Raw genomic sequence first — 20,550 nt, 5'->3', positions numbered from 1 at the left:
CTGTTTATGACATCATATCTCCTGAACTACTATAGGTGGTTGGTTCTTGCGCCCCCAGAAATGGTTGCCTGACAGTAAGTGATGTTGTTGTGGTCTTCAGTCAGATGACTGGTTTGATGCAGCTCTCCACGCTACTATATCCTGTGCAAGCTTCTTCATCTACCAGTACCATGCTGCTTAGTGTATTCATCTCTTGGTCGCCCTCTACGATTTTTACCCGCCACGCTGCCCTCCAATACTAAATTGGTATTCCCTTGATGCCTCAGAATATGTGCTACCAACCGATCTCTTCTTCTAGTGAAGTTGTGCCACGAATTTCTCTTCTCTCCAATTCTATTCAATACCTCCTCATTAGTTATGTGATCAACCCATCTAATCTTCAGTATTCTTCTCTAGCACAACATTTCGAAAGTTTCTATTCTCTTTTTGCCTAAACTATTTATTGTCCACGTTTCACTTTCATACATGGCTACACTCCATACAAATACTTTCAGAAAAGGCTTCCTGACACATCTGCACTCCTGGAAATGGAAAAAAGAACACATTGACACCGGTGTGTCAGACCCACCATACTTGCTCCGGACACTGCGAGAGGGCTGTACAAGCAATGATCACACGCACGGCACAGCGGACACACCAGGAACCGCGGTGTTGGCCGTCGAATGGCGCTAACTGCGCAGCATTTGTGCACCGCCGCCGTCAGTGTCAGCCAGTTTGCCGTGGCATACGGAGCTCCATCGCAGTCTTTAACACTGGTAGCATGCCGCGACAGCGTGGACGTGAACCGTATGTGCAGTTGACGGACTTAGAGCGAGGGCGTATAGTGGGCATGCGGGAGGCCGGGTGGACGTACCGCCGAATTGCTCAACACGTGGGGCGTGAGGTCTCCACAGTACATCGATGTTGTCGCCAGTGGTCGGCGGAAGGTGCACGTGCCCGTCGACCGGAGACCGGACCGCAGCGACGCACGGATGCACGCCAAGACCGTAGGATCCTACGCAGTGCCGTAGGGGACCGCACCGCCACTTCCCAGCAAATTAGGGACACTGTTGCTCCTGGGGTATCGGCGAGGACCATTCGCAACCGTCTCCATGAAGCTGGGCTACGGTCCCGCACACCGTTAGGCCGTCTTCCGCTCACGCCCCAACATCGTGCAGCCCGCCTCCAGTGGTGTCGCGACAGGCGTGAATGGAGGGACGAATGGAGACGTGTCGTCTTCAGCGATGAGAGTCGCTTCTGCCTTGGTGCCAATGATGGTCGTATGCGTGTTTGGCGCCGTGCAGGTGAGCGCCACAATCAGGACTGCATACGACCGAGGCACACAGGGCCAACACCCGGCATCATGGTGTGGGGAGCGATCTCCTACACTGGCCGTACACCACTGGTGATCGTCGAGGGGACACTGAATTGTGCACGGTACATCCAAACCGTCATCGAACCCATCGTTCTACCATTCCTAGACCGGCAAGGGAACTTGCTGTTCCAACAGGACAATGCACGTCCGCATGTATCCCGTGCCACCCAACGTGCTCTAGAAGGTGTAAGTCAACTACCCTGGCCAGCAAGATCTCCGGATCTGTCCCCCATTGAGCATGTTTGGGACTGGATGAAGCGTCGTCTCACGCGGTCTGCACGTCCAGCACGAACGCTGGTGCAACTGAGGTGCCAGGTGGAAATGGCATGGCAAGCCGTTCCATAGGACTACATCCAGCATCTCTACGATCGTCTCAATGGGAGAATAGCAGCCTGCATTGCTGCGAAAGGTGGATATACACTGTACTAGTGCCGACATTATGCATGCTCTGTTGCCTGTGTCTATGTGCCTGTGGTTCTGTCAGTGTGATCATGTGATGTATCTGACCCCAGGAATGTGTCAATAAAGTTTCCCCTTCCTGGGACAATGAATTCACGGTGTTCTTATTTCAATTTCCAGGAGTGTATATTCGATGTTAACAAATTTCTCTTCTTCACAAACACTTTCTTTGCCATTTTATATCCTCTCTACTTCGACCATTATCAGTTATTTTGCTCCCCAAATAGCTAAACTCCTTTACTACTTTACGCGTCACATTTCCTAATCTAATTCCCTCAGCATCACCCGACTTAATTCGACTACATTCCATTATCTTCGTTTTGCTTTTGTTGATGTTCCTCTTATGTCCTCCTTTCAAGACACTGTACATTCCGTGCAGCTGCTCTTCCTGGTCCTTTGCTGTCTCTGACAGAATTACAATGTCATCGGCGAGCCTCAAAGTTTTAACTTCTTCTCCATGAACTTTAAGTACTACTCCGAATTTTTCTTTTGTATCCTTTACTGCTTGTTCAATATACAGATTGAATAACATCGGGGATAGGCTACAACCATGTCTTACTTCTTTCCCAACCACTGTTTCCCTTTAATGCCTCTCGACTCTTATAACTGCCATCTGGTTTCTGTACAAATTGTAAATAGCCTTTCGCACCCTATATTTTACCCCTGCCACCCTCAGAATTTGAAAGAGAGTATTCCAGTTAGCATTGTCATAAGCTTTCTCTAAGTCTACAAATGCTAGAAACGTTTGTTTGCCTTTACTTAATCTGTTTTCTAAGATAAGTCGTAGGGTCAGTATTGCCTCACGTGTTCCAACGTTTCTACGGAATCCAAACTGATCTTCCCCGAGGGCGGCTTCTACCAGTAAGTGATACGTGTTCCAATTTTTGTTGACATCGTTTCCGTGGTCTGGAAGGAGATGTAGAACGTAACTACATACATACACACACATACTTCCTTTTTTATAATGTGTGTGGATACTCTGCCCATGAAAAACCGTGTTAAGAACTGTCGCCTTAAAATTCTGTTTGCTTTGCATTACGTAAGTTATGATGTGACGTATACTTCTTTTAGAAAATATCTTACTGAACGTATAATTTTATAATGCTCATATACCTCGCACTTGGTTATGGTGAAAATGATATGCAATATTACACAGTCCAGTCAGGATAATCTGGTAACCTGCAAAAGCCTGAATAAACAAAATGATCGCTAATTTCCGTTCCTAAGCTGACGTTGTTGATAAGTTTCGGCCTATTTGTAGCTAAATGGTCTAAGATATTTCCAATTTGTGTGGGCTGCCGAACTAGGTACTTAAGGCTGTTTTCGAAGAACGTGTCCAAAATTACTTCTGTCGGTACATCCTGCAAGCAAACTATAGACATCCCAGACTGTACTTGGGGGGTTAAAGTCGCCTCCGACAAGTAGTGCATGATCAGAGTATTTAAGCGCTACTAACCGTTGATATTCTTAGAATGATCCTAGAACTGTCACAGCAGGATCGGGTGGCCGCTAAAAGCATCCACAATTAGCTTTGCTTCACCTAGACCTGCTATACGCTACCAGATAACTTCATTGTCACACTCAACTTCGACTTCAATAGGGACAATATATTTGTCAACTGGGATGAACATTCCCCCTCCTATGGCCTCTGATCTGTCTTCCATTATTCTCTAAATATCTCTGAGCTTTCCACTTCGGGTTTCAGCCAGTTCTCGGTCCCGAGAATACTTTGAGGGCGAGAACTTTTCTAGAGGGCAGTAAATTCGGGATAGCTGAAAGGTCAGCGCGACAGAATGTCAATCCTAAGGGCCCAGGTTCGATTCCCGGCTGGGTCGGGGATTTTCTCCGCTCAGGGACTGGGTGTTGTGTTGTCCTGATCATCGTCATTTCATCCCCATCGACGCGCAAGTCGCCGAAGTGGCGTCAACTCGATAGACTTGCACCCGGCGAACAGTCTACCGGACGGTAGGCCCTAGTCACACATTTATTTAGCTGCTTCCTTTGTGTAGTGCATCACTGACCTGTCAAAAATACTCAACCGATAACGGAAGTCTAGAAATCTGCAGCCAAGACCGTCACAGAGTCAACGAATCATTTGGTTGAGAACCTCCACTCAGCTCCCAACCAAAGGACCCTGATCAGCACGAACTGCTGCGAGACGTGCAGGAAGAGAGTCAGTGATGTTCTGGAATGTACCGACAGGGACGTGGAGCCATGCCGACTCCAGATACGTGGCCATCGGCGCTAGGTTTCTCGGTTAAGGATCCATGGCTTTAAGAGCCCGATCGAGGTGGTCCCGCATTGTCTCGATTGGGTTTAAATACGTGGAGTTTGATGGCCGAAGCTAAGCACTGTCGGAGGTGGCCGGCACTTGGATGGGTGACCGTCAGGGCCGCCATGCGTTATTACCGTTTTTCGGGGTGCACTCAGCCTCGTGAAGCCAACTGAGGAGCTACTCAACCGAATAGTAGCGGTTCCGGTCACAGAAAACCATCGTAACGTCCGGGAGAGCGGTGTGCTGACCACACGCCCCTCCTATCCGCATCCTCAGCTGAGGATGACACGGCGGTCGGATGCTCCCGATGGGCCACTTGTGGCCTGAAGACGGAGTGCTTGGTGCTTAGTTTGATGGCCAGGGGAGTACGGTAAACTCATCCTGGTGTGTGTCGAAACGTGCATGTAGAATGCGAACTGTGTGATACGCGGCATTGTTCTGCTGGTAGCTGCAATCGTGGGGGAGGAGATGGTCCCCAAGGATACATCCATACTTGTGTTGCACCATTGTAGCCTACAGAATGACTAGATCACCCAGGGAGTGGCACGGAAACATTCCCCAGACCATAACTGTTGCAGGGTGTTTGCTTTCAAATGTTTCATGCCATCCGTCCGATGGAGCATAACACGCGATTCATTAGAAAAGGACGCCTGTCAGCACTCAGCAGACGTCCAGTTGCGATACTGGCGTGCAAATTCCTGCCTCCGTCGCCGATGAACAGCAGTCAGCATGGGTGCATTAACCAGGCACCTGCTGCGGCGGTCCAAACGCAGCAACATTCGCTGAACGGTTGTCGAGAAGGGAAGGTTGGTAAACCCTCGTTTCATCTTGTCGGTCAGCTGCTGAACTGTTACAGGTCTATCCGCACATATACGCATTTCCGCTTCCGTCCTTCACCCCTGTCATCTGTAGCCCTTGGTGCGCCACAGTTGCCTCTGCGCCGGTTTTAGGGTAGTGCTATTTTACCTTGCAAGGTATGCTTTAACCACGATGGCTCGTGAACAGTTTACAAATCTGTTTCCACACTTGACCGGAAAGCCAGTGATGATGCTCTTTTGGACGTCAGATAAGTGGCACAGTTTCCGCATTACGACAGCGGCTGCCCTGTCTTCGGCCTCCCGCAAACACGCTTTCTATACCTTCCAGTGCTGTCCAGAAGTGTGAAAGTGTTCTGGACATCAAAATGGAGGCAGACAGATACGAAAAAAAGCCGCCTATACTGTCGCAGTAAGTAAAAACTAAATGTACATCCATATCGACAGATAGGCTATAGTCATGGCGATACATTAAAGTGTGACCCATCTTTCTGCCATAGAACCAGCACCCAGCATTGTGCTGCTACCAGTAATGATGTAACTTCCCGGATCCTCCCGAAATCATTTGAAGATGAACCTGAAAGGGTTCGAAAACCGGTTCATGTAATAAAGCATTATTATTGAAAAAAGTGACTGGTTGCAGTTGTGTTTAACTTATTTACATTCAATATACAGTAACGGTTCTAAAAGATCCGTAATGGATAAGCATAAAATTATGAATACTTTCGACTGTAAAAGGCTTACGGAATGTTTCATTTAACCCAGCTGTGGAAACATGTTCGTTATCCCCAAACGGTGCCAGAGGCTGTCAAAAGGTGCTCGATGCCGTCTTCCAAAATATTGAGTGCTGAAGTCCGAATGTAAGCGATGCTGAAATTCACATTTGTCTGTAGGTGCACCAGCCAACGAGTCCTGTTGGTCTGCCCCGCACAACATTTTATATAAGACCATAACAGATATAATGGACACGCAAAGACCTTTGCAGTGTCATTTCTGCTGGGTTTTTGTAATCCCCGGTCGCGGAACTCGCGTCCCCGAGCGCGTAATTAGCATATATTTGCAGTTCCATCCCCGGAGAGCGGGTGGACCAGCAGAATGCATTACGCCCTCGCGTCCATCACCCTCATTAATCTGAGAGGTCCTCGACGGCAATTTATGGCGGCCTACGCCCCGTCACGCGGCAGCTCACAGGCCGAGAGCTGCCCATTGTTCGCCCAGAATTTCTAAAGCTCGCAAGTCGCTTTCCATCATCCCTCCGGCACATTCTTGTGATGACGTTCCTGTCAACCGTTTCTACCACGTAAAAATAATGGGGACAGCGCGACGCGACGGACGCAAAATACTCCCTAGCATGGATACTTACTTCTTCCTATGGCGCTCACTTAAAAACGGGTCCGTTTTTGACGAAAAGAATTTATTTAATGTGGACATGAACGAACAGGCCTGAAGGAGCAGAATCAGCTGTTCGAGGGTTCGATTTTCGATCTTGTCTCCTTTACAATGTACTTCAACGATTTTCCATTCGAAAGGAAGGTTATTGTTTAACTTTGTGTCGATGACCAAATCATTAGTGACTGAGCACAAGATAGGACTGGATGAAGAGGGGAAAATAACATGGACGTGATCTTTCAAAACGAACGCATATAAATAAATTCCATCATATTTTGTGGAGGTCGGCCGGCAGCTGCGGCTGAGAGGTTCTAGGAACTTCAGTCCGGAACCGTGCTGCTGCTACGGTCACAGGTTCGAATCCTGCCTCGGGCATGAATGTGTGTGATGTCAGGTTAATTAGGTTTAAGTAGTTCTATTTCTAGGGGACTGATGACCTCCGATGTTAAGTCCCATAGTTCCCAGAGCCATTTGAATTTGTGGAGATGGTGCCCCATAATTTCAGAGGAAAAGTCAGAACCATCAAGATCTGCTGATAAATAAATCTTTACTGAACTACAGGTTTCGATCATTTATTCATTATCAATTACAATAAAATTATATACCACAGCTTAAATAACAATGGTCCGACTGTGGAACCATATACACTGACGGGGGAAAAATCGCAAAATTTATGCGACATAAACGAAAGGTGGTAAGTGTGTTTCTACTTCCGAAAGATGATGTCTATTCAGATTTCGCCCCAGTAGTATTAGAGTGGCGTTAGTACTTCCTCTATAAGAAAGCAAATCACGTTTGCTTTAAATAGGCACTGGAACGGTTGTGAGCTTTAGTTACTTTTGAGATTTGACACGGTTAGTCGGTGTTACTCACGAATGCCTTTAAGGCGCCAAAGAAGCCATTTTCCACAACTCAATGAGTTTGAACGAGATCGCGTAGTAGGGCTATCAGAAGCTAGATATTCCTTCTACAATACTGTAGCAATGCTTGGCACCAATGTAGCCATTGTGCATAATAGCTGTCAGCAGAGGTCACGGGAAGGTAAGCTCACAAGAAGACCGCGATCTGGATGGCCACGTCGCACTACCGAGAAGGAAGACCATCGCGTTCGTTGTATGGCTGTGGCGCATCGTACTGCATCTGCAGCAGCAATCTGCGCAGCAGTTGGCACCACAGTGACACAAATCGGTGCTAAAAATTGGTTACTTTAAGGACATCTGCGGAAAAAAATACGTGGGTCAACATTTGCAAAACTCTTCATTCCTCTCTCTCAGACCCCACCCTATGGGGAGAGAGGGACAGTTTTAGTTTTAGCGAATCAAAATTTACAAAGTGTGTATTTTTTTATTTATCTGTAACCATTTTCTAAGCAAAAATGAGAACTTGGATTTTCTTGAATTACAGCGCCAACTACCAAGAGTCGGTGTTACTCACGAATGCCTTTAAGGCGACAAAGAAGCCCAGGAGGCTGGGGTGGCGGGCTAATTTTAGCACCCGCAGATTTCCCCTCGAAAATAATCAACTTTGGATTCTTCACATTTTCCGTGTGAAGCTTTTTTTTTCGAGCTATTCTGGTTAGTCAACATAAAATTTACACCCTGTATATTGTACACTGTTTCCTTCATTCAGTGTGGAGTGATCTCTGCATATTGACCTTAACGAGATAACATACGGAAGGTCGCCTCGAATGATGAGTCTTGCTGAAAGAAGGGCAAGAGTACGTCACAAACAAGGTGAGGTGACGCACTCGCCTGCCAAAACAGGACACCGTACAGGGAAGGGGCGGAGTCATTCTATTGTGAGAGTTGTTTACGTGGGCTGAAAGGTGACCTCTGATATACCTCTGTCACTGGCTTCCTCCGACGAACGAGGTACTGGTTTACTGTCCGATCTCGTGCATCCGTTTGTTTGCTGCTGGATTCCGCAGAAGACCTGCACTTTCATCAAGACACAGAGCCACCCAATCGCTCCTGAATTGTAGAGAATGGTTTGAAGGGCGCTCGACGGATGGGTCGGTAATTGAATGTCCATCCAGATCAACTGAAACACAGACTTGGAAACAGTGAGTGCATGCGCCTTAGTCTCAAGTTCAACCAATCTCTGTGAGTTGTTACTGGTGGATAAGCTATCATGTATCGGCGTCTTACTGAGTCCACATCAGGCGTCGCCACAGTCATCACGACGAGAGTGTCTTCTATCTGATACTGAGTTGGTGTGTCTAATTTAATATCTCATCACTCTCTAAGCAAATGTATTTTTGTGGGCAACAAATTTATGTTTTCGCCACTTTGGACGTTAAGGGAGAGGTACAGACTACATACCTGGCGTAGAAATGGAATACAATCGCATTTCGGAGACAAAAATATCACAGTACAGCTTTTTTTCCAAGTTACAGGTGAGGGTCAATGAAGGTCTCAGCAGAAACTGTACGAAAACCACCGTGAAAGAAATTAAATAAAACTGAACTTGGTTTCAACAGCGCAGTACTTCAGCAAGCACAGAGCATTAACAGATCATTTGCGGTCGAAAGAACAAAATAAATAAATAAATAAAATAGCACGACTCATCTGGAAGTTCACAGTTATTGCGTGTCCCAGTTTATACAGAGTGTTCAGAAAGAGTCTAAAAAGCTTTCATGATAGGCTCGCTGAGAAAAAACTGTAAAGAAAATTTTCTATACGTTTCCCACTTAATTAGCATAGAAGTCCGACAATGAGGCACGTGCAAATTCAAACGGCCCACCAATACAATTAGCGTCAGTTGATAACGTAGCGTAGATGACAGCGCACGGGACTGCTCAGCATTTGGCTCGGGTTCGAACCATCCCATGTCCAATTTTTGTATCGCTCTCTTGTTCGGTTTTAGGAAACTAGACGAAGAACGCGTTTGGCCAGACTACCCCTGCTCGGCCGCTTGAATTTGCACACGAAAGGTCCTGACAGGCAAATTCCCGTGCCAATTAACTCGAAAACGGCGCAACGTGTCGAATTTGTTTCTTCACAATTATTTCCCAGAGCAGTCTACCCTGAAACACCCTTACAAGCTTTTCGGACTGTTCCTGACCACACTGTAGAGACATAGGCCGCTAAGACGAATACCCAAAGTATATCCAGCTTGAGCAAATACATCGAGGTGAGGTTTTCGCTTAGTTTCAGCACAGCATACGGCAAAATTTCATACCTCAGAAAGTAAGTTCTATAATTTTATAGCTGCCGAATTATGAAAAGCGTTTTTTAATGCAACTGTACATGCCTTGCTGAGGTGTTGCAGTGAGGCTTTGCAGAGGACTACAACAGTATTTTGCCGGACGAAGTGGCCGTGCGGTTCTAGGCGCTACTGTCTGGAACCGCGTGACCGCTACGGTCGCAGGTTCGAATCCTGCCTCGGGCATGGATGTATGTGATGTCCTTAGGTTAGTTAGGTTTAAGTAGTTCTAAGTTCTAGGGGACTGATGACCACAGCAGTTAAGTCCCATAGTGCTCAGAGCCATTTTTTACAACAGTATTTTACAAAGCCTCACATCATCAAGACTGAGGAAAAGTTATCTTAATGTTTCATTTAACCTTTATTTGCCTAGATATCAAATTTATAAAATGATATGACCAGTTTCAACTGTGCATCTTCAGATCAGAAAACATTGTTGCAGAGGGTAACACGTCACATTTTGTACAATCAAGTACCGAGTTATCAGAACTACTGTGCAGTTACACTTCGGCAGTATAAGATGTTTTCAACATGAGTAAAAAGAAACATTATGACAGCTCCGCTAATCACTGTCCGTGCTTCAAGAGGAAATGTCCCACAAACTTAAGCTTCATGGTACTGATAACTTTACACACAACAGGCTTGAATCATACTTATAAAGAGAATAGAGAAGTTATAATGAATACTGCAAACAATCCTGAAAGGAGAGAAAATTTTAGTAACTAGGGAGAAAGCAAGAAGGGAGACCTACAAGGTTGTATACGTGAGCGCCCTCCCACTTAGTCTAACTTTTTGCAGACTATACCAGCGTTATAATAAATTCCATTAGACAGGAAGCAACGGACGAGATTGTTCACGATGTTTTTCATAGAAATATTATGTGATTCTTTGTAAATGGACTTTCCCTTAGTTTTGAGACAACTCTACATGCGGTTCTGTACAACAGCCAGGGTCACAGCAGCTACTGACGTAGCACATGAACAGGTATTAGTAAACAGAATGGAATGCTTAAAGTGTTTGATATTCATACTGACGGAAGCGAAATGGAAGAAGCATATTACTGAGCTACTCAAACTATTAAGTTTGGCTACTTTTGGTCTTCGTATAATTGCTAGTTTGGAAACAAATATACCTTATGACATATTTTCCAAATTTACTCTGAAAACTGCCTCATGTGATAATTTTCTGTGGTAATTCATCACTTATAAAGAAAGCGCTGATTCCAAAAAAGCAAAGAGTAAGAATAATATGCGGTGTTTACCGGTAGGCGACATGTGAGCGCCTCTTCAAGGAGTTAGGCATTTTAACTGCGCTATCACCCCCCCCCCCCCCCCCGCCCAACCGGCCCCATGAACCATGGACGTTGCCGTTGGTGGGGAGGCTTGCGTGCCTCAACGATACAGATAGCCGTACCGTAGGTGCAACTACAACGGAGGGGTATCTGTTGGGAGGCCAGACAAACGTGTGGTTCCTGAAGAGGGGCAGCAGCCTTTTCGGTAGTTGCAGGGGCAACAGTCTGGATGATTGACTGATATGGCCTTGTAACACTAACCAAAACGGCCTTGCTGTGCTGGTACTGCGAACGGCTGAAAGCAAGGGGAAACTACAGCCGTAATTTTTCCCGAGGGCATGCAGCTTTACTGTATTGTTAAATGATGATGGCGTCCTCTTGGGTAAAATATTCCGGAGGTTAAATAGTCCCCCATTCGGATCTCTGGGCGGGGACTACTCAGGAGGACGTCGTTATCAGGAAAACGAAAACTGGCATTCTGCGGATCGAAGTGTGGAATGCCAGATCCCTCAATCGGGGAGGTAGGTTAGAAAACTCAAAAAGGGAAATGGATAGGTTAAAGTTAGATCTAGTGGGAATTAGTGACGTTCGGTGGCAGGAGGAACAAGACTTTTGGTCAGGTGAATACAGGGTTATAAATACAAAATCAAAAAGGGGTAATGCGGGAGTAGGTTTAATAATGAATAAAAAAATAGGAGTGCGGGTAAGCTACTACAAACAGCATAGTGAACGTATTATAGTGGCCAAGATAGACACGAAGCCCACGCCTACTACAGTAGTACAAGTTTATATGCCAACTAGCTGTGCAGATGACGAAGAAATTGAAGAAATGTATGATGAGAGAAAAGAAATTATTCAGGTAGTGAAGGGAGACGAAAATTTAATAGTCATGGGTGACTGGAATTCGACAGTAGAAAAAGGGAGAGAAGGAAACATAGTAGGTGAATATGGATTGGGGCTAACAAATGAAAGAGGAAGCCACCTGGCAGAATTTTGCACAGGGCATAACTTAATCACAGCTGACCCTTGGTTCGAGAATCATAAAAGAAGGTTGTATACATGGAAGAATCCCGGAGGTACTAAAAGGTATCAGATAGATCATATAATGGTAAGACAGAGATTTAGGAACTAGGTTTTAAATTGTAGGATTTTTCCAGGGGCAGATGTGGACTCTGACCACAATCTACTGGTTATGAACTGCAGATTAAAATTGAAGAAACTGCAAAGAGGTGGGAATTTAAGGAGATGGGACCTGGATAAACTGAAAGAACTAGAGGTTGTACAGAGTTTCAGGGAGAGCATAAGGGAACAATTGACAGGAATGGGGGAAAGAAATACAGTAGAAGAAGAGTGGGTAGCTTTGAGGAATGAAATAGTGAAGGCATCAGTGGATCAAGTAGGTAAAAAGACAAAGATTAGTAGAAATCCTTGGGTAACAGAAGAAATACTGAATTTAATTGATGAAAGGAGAAAATTTAAAAATGCACTAAATGAAGCAGGTAAAAAGGAATACGAATACAAACATCTCAAAAATTATATCGACAGGAAGTGCAAAATGACTAAGCAGGCATGGCTAGAGGACAAATGTAAGGATGTAGAGGCTTATCTCACTAGGGGTAAGATAGATACAGCCTACAGGAAAATTAAAGAGACCTTTGGAGAAAAGAGAGCCACTTGTATGAATATCAAGAGCTCAGATGGAAAAGCAGTTCTAAGCAAAGAGGGGAAAGCAAAAAGGTGGAAGGAGTATATAGAGGGTCTATACAAGGGCGATGTACTTGAAAACAAAATTATGGAAATGGAAGAGGATGTAGATGAAGATGAAATGGGAGATATGATACTGCGTGAAGAGTTTGACAGAGCACTGAAAGACCTGAGTCGAAACAAGACCCCGGGAGTAGATAACATTCCATTAGAACTACTGGCGGCCTTGGGAGAGCCACTCCTGACAAAACTCTACCATCTGGTGAGCAAGATGTATGAGACAGGCGAAATACCCTCAGACTTCAAGAAGAATATAATAATCCCGATCGCAAAGCAAGCAGGTGTTGACAGATGTGAAAATTACCGAACTATCAGTTTAATAAGTCACGGCTGCAAAATACTAACACGAATTATTTACAGACGAATGGAAAAACCGGTAGAAGCCGACCTCGGGGAAGATCAGTTTGGATTCCGTAGAAATGTTGGAACACCTGAGGCAATATGACCTTACGACTTATCTTAGAAGGAAGATTAAGGAAAGGCCAACCTACGTTTCTAGCATTTGTAGACTTAGAGAAAGCTTTTGACAATGTTGACTGGAATACTCTCTTTCAAATTATAAAGGTGGCAGGGGTACAATACAGGGAGCGAAAGGCTATTTACAATTTGTACAGAAACCAGATGGCAGTTATAAGAGTCGAGGGGCATGAAAGGGAAGCAGTGGTTGGGAAGGGAGTGAGACAGGGTTGTAGCCTCTCCCCGATGTTATTCAATCTGTATATTTAGCAAGCAGTAAAGGAAACAAAAGAAATATTCGGAGTAGGAATTAAAATCCATAGAGAAGAAATAAAAACTTTGAGGTTCGCCGATGACATTGTAATTCTGTCAGAGACAGCAAAGGACTTGGAAGAGCAGTTGAATGGAATGGATAGTGTCTTGAAAGGAGGGTATAAGATGAACATCAACAAAAGCAAAACGAAGATAATGGAATGTAGTCTCATTAAGTCGGGTGATGCTGAGCGAATTAGATTAGGAAATGAGACACTTAAAGTGGTAAAGGAATTTTGCTATTTGGGGAGCAAAATAACTGATGATGGTCGAAGTAGAGAGGATATAAAATGTAGACTGGTAATGGCAAGGAAAGCGTTTCTGAAGAAGAGAAATTTGTTAACATCGAGTATAAATTTAAGTGTCAGGAAGTCGTTTCTGAAAGTATTTGTATGGAGTGTAGACATGTATGGAAGTGAAACATGGACGATAAATAGTTTGGACAAGAAGAGAATAGAAGCTTTCGAAATGTGGTGCTACAGAAGAGTGCTGAAGATTAGTTGGGTGGATCACTTAACTAATGAGGAGGTATTGAATAGCATTGGGGAGAAGAGGAGTTTGTAGTACAACTTGACTAGAAGAAGGGATGGATTGGTGGGACATGTCCTGAGGCATCAAGGTATCACAAATTTAGCATTGGAGGGCAGTGTGGAGGGTAAAAATCGTAGAGGGAGACCAAGAGATGAATACACTAAGCACATTCAGAAGGATGTAGGTTGCAGTAGGTGCTGGGAGATGAAGGAGCTTCCACAGGATAGATTAGCATGGAAAGCTGCATCAAACCAGTCTCAGGACTGAAGACCACAACAACAACAACAACATATCACATTACATATAGTCACTAATGAAATTTGTCATAAATAATCCACCACAATTTGAGGAGAATAACTATGTCCATACCTACAACACTAGAAGAAAATATGACCTATATTACCCATTATTAATAGCTGGCAGTGGTTCAGAAAGGAGTTCAGTATGCACCAACAAAAATTTTTGATCACTGGCAAAAGAACATAAGAGTCTGACAGATATCAAAGCGAATTCCAAATCTAACCCAAAACATTTATTATGGCTAACTACTTCTACTTCATGGAGGAATTTCTGTTTAAAAACTAGTAGCTTATATTAAATCCATAGTTTCAAACTGTAGTTGCATGAGTAGGACTAAAAAATAATTTTGTAATTAATGTTAATAGTGAAAATGTATACCTATCCTGTAAACTGACCCATTATACAACATTTCGATAAATGAGTCCTTGGAATGATCTATGAAATGTGTAGCTAAGTAACTAACAACCTCTGTGCTACTGTACCAAATGGAAGCAGGTCCGCAACGATTCATTTGTTCATTATTAAGACTGTTGTTGTGTTATGTCCTTTATTGTGACTTACGGATGGAGTGCTCTGAATAGAATCTTTTATTAAATATCTTAATCTGGCTCTGTACATCTGACGTAAGTAAATCATCAGCTTTGAAAACAATGATAAAGCAATATATCTGACTGCAAAATTAGACGAGTATCTCAATGAACTCAGTTTATTACACATATGTGCAATTAAATTCACAATAAACCTGTAGTTTAACAATCATTAAAAGTTATAATTTGATGCCTTTGCAGACCTGGACCAGTGATTTGGAAGCTGACTGAAGTGAACACGCATCTGGAGAAAACATTTACATTCATGGGAGTCGTGCCGTGGTTATCGAAGTTTAGTGCATAGAGCTAGAAACTACTACAGGATATGTGTGTACATATACGGTGGAGTTGAAGGCATGTTTATCCTCTAACTGAAAATAATTCTTCACAATGAAGATTTAAATTATTGTAGATCATTGGAAATAATTTTTTCTTTTCCTGCTATTCGTGTCACTGTTGTGGCTGGATCACACCACCATATAATCTGCAGGTGGTGGCTGAAGTGGCTGGAAAATCAGTCACTGGCTCTGTACCAACAACTCCTGTGTGTTTGCATCTAAGTTCGACTCAGCCGGATGAGAGCCTTTCGTCCCAGACAACCCTGTAGAAGCCGCCTAGAAGTAAAGTCTGCCCCTCAAGACACCGACCTAGGAAGAAACTTCCTACAGAGCGCTTGCGACAAGAAAAACTCCATGCTGTGCGTTTGGGCATCGCGTAATTAGTGGCTGGCTGAACAAACCAGTAATAAGGTAACTCACAATAGCTGATCTCCCTCCCTTATCTGAATTTCAAGTGGTTAACCAATTACGAAACTGTTAGCCTTGGCACTCCAAAATATGTCTGAATTACTCCCTCTCTCAGTCTACTTTCGTGCACTGGACAGTCTGGAAGTACCTCTTTAAGCAAAGCCACACTTCTTACTGCCATTTATAAATTACACTACTGGCCATTAAAATTGCTACACCACGAAGATGAAGTGCTACAGACGCGAAATTTAACCGACAGGAAGAAGATGTTGTGATATGCAAATGATTAGCTTTTCAGAGCATTCACACAAGGTTGGCGCCGGTGGCGACACCTACAACGTGCTGACATGAGGAAAGTTTCCAACCGATTTCTCATACACAAACAGCAGTTGACTGGCGTTACCTGGTGAAACGTTGATGTGATGCCTTGTGTAAGGAGGAGAAATGCTTATCATCACGTTTCCGACTTTGATAAAGGTCGGATTGTAGCATACGCGATTGCGGTTTATCGTATCGAGACATTGCTGCTCGCGTTGGTCGAGATCCAATGACTGCTAGCAGAATATGCAATCGGTGGGTTCAGGAGGGTAGTACGGAACGCCGTGCTGGATCCCAACGGCCTTGTATCACTAGCAGTCGAGATGACAGGCATCTCATCCGCATGGCTCTAACGGATTGTGTAGCCACATCTCGATCCCTGAGTCAACAGATGGGGACGTTTGCAACACAACAACCATTTGCACGAACAATTCGACGACGTTTGAAGCAGCATGGACTATCAGTTCGGAGACCATGGCTGTGGTTACCCTAGACGCTGCATCACAGACAGGAGCGCCTGCGATGGTGTACTGAACGACGAACCTGAGTGCGCGAAAGGCAAAACGTCATTTTTTGGATGGATCCAGGTTCTGTTTACAGCATCATGATGGTCGCATCCGTGTTTGGCGACATCGCGGTGATCCCACATTGTAAGCGTGTATTCGTCATCGCCATACTGGCGTGTCACCCGGCGTGATTGTATGGGGTGCCATTGGTTACACGTCTCGGTCACCTCTTGTTCGCATTGACGGCACTTTGCACAGTGGACGTTACATTTCAGATGTGTTATGACCCGTGTCTCTACCCTTCATTCGATCCCTGCGAAACCCTACATTTTAGCAGGATAATGCACGAACGAATGTTGCAGGTCCTGCACGGGCCTTTCTGGGTACAGAAAATGTTCGACTGCTGCCCTGGCTAGCACAATCTCCAGATCTCTCACCAATTGAAAACGTCTGGTCAATGGTGGCCGAGCAACTGGCTCATCACAATACGGCAGTCACTACTCTAGATGAACTGTGGTATCGTGTTGAAGCTGCATGCGCAGCTGTACGTGTACACGCCATCTAAGTAATGTTTCACTCAGTCACAGGCGTATGAAGGCCGTTATTACGGCTAGAGGTGGTTGTTCTGGGTACTGATTTCTCAGGATCTATGCACCCAAATTGAGTGAAAATGTAATCGCATGTCAGTTCCAGTATAATATATTAGTTCAATGAATACCCGTTTAACATCTGCATTTCTTCTTGGTGTAGCAATTATAATGGCCAGTAGTGTCTTTACGTGAACCAGTGGTACATGTTTTTAGGCTAATTTAACGATGTGATTTTGCGGCACTTGGTTGAGGTATCGTTGTTCCACAATCTTCAAAGGGGTTCTAAACTTTCTGTTGCCATTCCACATTCTAAGTTATCTTAGGAGCCCCTGTTTCTTGGCGAATTTTGACTTCCTGGTGTTTCTCTCCGCAGTGATATTTCTTCCCGGAGTCTACCGTTCAGTGACGCATATCCAATGAAGACACAGTTCGCTTAAACGGTCTCTATGGTCCCTACACATCCTGGACATGTATTCTGCATTGTACGACTATAGACAGCCGGCGTCAGGGCGGCCTCCTTTCAAAACAGAGACCGGCCCAACTCCAGTACTTGCCTGGCTGGTCCCTTCGCGTGTGGGCAAGCAGAGCACATATTGTTTCCATAGTTGCTTCTCATTTAACATTGGCGATTCCTGCTAGTGATCCACGTTTCGTTTCCTGTCATTAATTAGTTTCTTTCGATTAGACTTCTCTCTTGCTTACGGGTTTTACATAAGTTACGGGACCGTTTGTAAAAGAACGATTATAACACTGACGTATCTGTTACATTTTGACGTTACGGCTAATAATGGAAGCAAGGCTAAAGAAAAACCAAGACACTTTCATAGGAATTGTCGACCTGGAAAAAGCGTTCGACAGTATAAAATGGTGCAAGCTGTTCGAGATTCTGAAAAAAGCAGGGGTAAGCTATAGGGAAAGACGGGTCATATACAATATGTACAACAACCAAGAGGGAATATTAAGAGTGGACGATCAAGAACGAAGTGCTCGTATTAAGATGGGTGTAAGACAAGGCTGTAACCTTTCACCCCTACTCTTCAATCTGTACATCGAGGAAGCAATGATGGAAATAAAAGAAAGGTTCAGGAGTGGAATTAAAATACAAGGTGAAAGGATATCAATGATACGATTCGCTGATGACATTGCTATCCTGAGTGAAAGTGAAGAAGAATTAAATGATCTGCTGAACAGAATGAACACTCTAATGAGTACACAGTATGGTTTGAGAGTAAATCGGAGAAAGACGAAGGTAATGAGAAGTAGTAGAAATGAGAACAGCGAGAAACTTAACATCAGGATTGATGGTCACGAAGTCAATGAAGTTAAGGAATTCTGCTACCTAGGCAGTAAAATAACCAATGACGGACGGAGCAAGAAGGACATCAAAAGCAGACTCGCTATGGCAAAAAAGGCATTTCTGGCCAAGAGAAGTGTACTAATATCAAATACCGGATTTAATTTGAGGAAGAAATTTCTGAGGATGTATGTCTGGAGTACAGCATTGTATGGTAGTGAAACAAGGACTGTGGGAAAAACGGAACAGAAGAGTATCGAAGCATTTGAGATGTGGTGCTATAGACGAATGTTGAAAATTAGATGGACTGATAAGGTAAGGAATGAGGAGGTTCTACGCAGAATCGGAGAGGAAAGGAATATGTGGAAAACACTGATAAGGAGAAGGGACAGAATGATAGGATATATGCTAAGACATGAGGGAATGACTTCCATGGTACTAGAGGGAGCTGTAGGGGGCAAAAACTGTAGAGGAAGACAGAGATTGGAATACGCCAAGCAAATAAATGAGGACGCAGGTTGCAAGTGCTACTCTGAGATGAAGAGGTTAGCACAGGAAAGGAATTCGTGGCGGGCCGCATCAAACCAGTCAGTAGACTGATGACAAAAAAAAAAAAAAAAAAAAAAAAAATCTGTTACATGTAACGCAAATCAAAAAAAGTTTTGCATTATCCATTTATTTGAAAATTCACTACACAGAAAACGAAAATAGGCTCTGAGACACGGGAAAAGAATGTGTAGCGCTAAAATCTTGTGCTTCCCACATAGGATTTTTGGCGCGCTCCTGTCAACGCCGGTATGTGGTGGAACGCTCCCTTCCTCAGATGGCGGCTTGAATCCGTCGTGGCATACCATCGATGAGATCACCAAGCCAGCCAGCCCTAGTCCAAACTGTCCCACTCTTCACTGGCGATTCTGCGAGGGTCGCGCACGTAGTTGGTCGTATCGACATTAAAAACGTGTTAGATTAGGCTCACGTCGCGAAACACGCAGCCAACTCCATTCTGGTGATTCTAGCATGCGGAAGGAACATGTTCACGAGAACAGCACGAGTTGCCGGCCGGAGTGGCCGGGCGGTTCTAGGCGCTACAGTCTGGAACCGAGCGACCGCTGCGGTCGCAGGTTCGAATCCTGCCTCGAGCATGGATGTGTGTGACGTCCTTAGGTTGGTTCGGTTTATTTAGTTCTGCGTTCTAGGTGACTGATGACCTCAGAAGTTAAGTCGCATAGTGCTCAGAGCCATTTGAACCACTTTGAACAGCACGAGTTGTTACCCGTCACGATGAAACTGTCACCAAAATATTTGCAATAGGGTCCCATTACTGATTGCAGGATCTTGTCCCTGTACCGTAGAACAGTGAGGCTGCCCTCAACAACCACAAGAGGTGTTCGGTGACTCCGCGTAATACCACCCCGGAACATATCTCCAGTACTACCTTGTTGCATATGTGATACACAGTATTGGAGGCGTCTGATGTTATCGGGTTGTCTCCAGAAACATTGTCTGCGATTATCAGGGTACAAACAGATCCGAGTTTCATCCATAAACAACTGCCCGCACCAATTCTGGGGAGTCGAATCTGCATGATTTCTTGCCCGTCTGTGATGGAGTCCATGGTGTACCATATGGTGCTCGTCGTGGTAATCGGTGATGGAGATTCGCATCACCAATCGTCTGCTAACAGTTTTATGCAATACAGACGTCCTGTATCCTTTTCGACCGCCGAAGCACTCATCACACGGTTTCTTTGACTCAAAAGTGAGACATATCACCGGTCGAGTGTGGATGGCCTGTGAGGTGTAAGTCCTCAACACTACTTGTCAATTGAAACTGATTCCATCTTCACACCACACCACTTTCACTCTTGTACACACGTTGACTAACTTCCCTCGTTGACAAGCCTTCTACTGATGCTTCCCGAACGAGCGGTTCAACGATCTGCAAATGTTCTGTTAAGAAGTTCTTTGATTATCTCTTCGGAATGGGAGGGACATCTGACATGTTGGTACCACATGGATGTCCGTCATGAGGTGCAGGATGTCTCCCAATAACTGCAGAAGAGTATCTGTTAGGAACTGCAGATACTTGTGCTTACTCTTTTAATGCTATTGATCTGTCAATCCCCAGTTACCATTAATATTAAATTAATGGTTTTTAGTTTAGGACCATCCGTATTCGATTGAATAAAGTCAATTTGTTTTTTCACATTCACTTCACCTCCATTAACGCATCATCAATTACCTGAAATACATGTACGTTTTCATTCGAATGCAGCACTTTCAACTTACTGGTGCATACTCTCCTATTGTTAAGATAAGTCACTAACACTTCACTAGACACCTATTGCTCAGTACAGGTT

Source organism: Schistocerca piceifrons, chromosome 8, assembly GCF_021461385.2.
Source record: "Schistocerca piceifrons isolate TAMUIC-IGC-003096 chromosome 8, iqSchPice1.1, whole genome shotgun sequence".
Taxonomy (NCBI): Eukaryota; Metazoa; Arthropoda; class Insecta; order Orthoptera; family Acrididae; genus Schistocerca; species Schistocerca piceifrons.
This window is presented reverse-complemented; position numbering follows the sequence as displayed.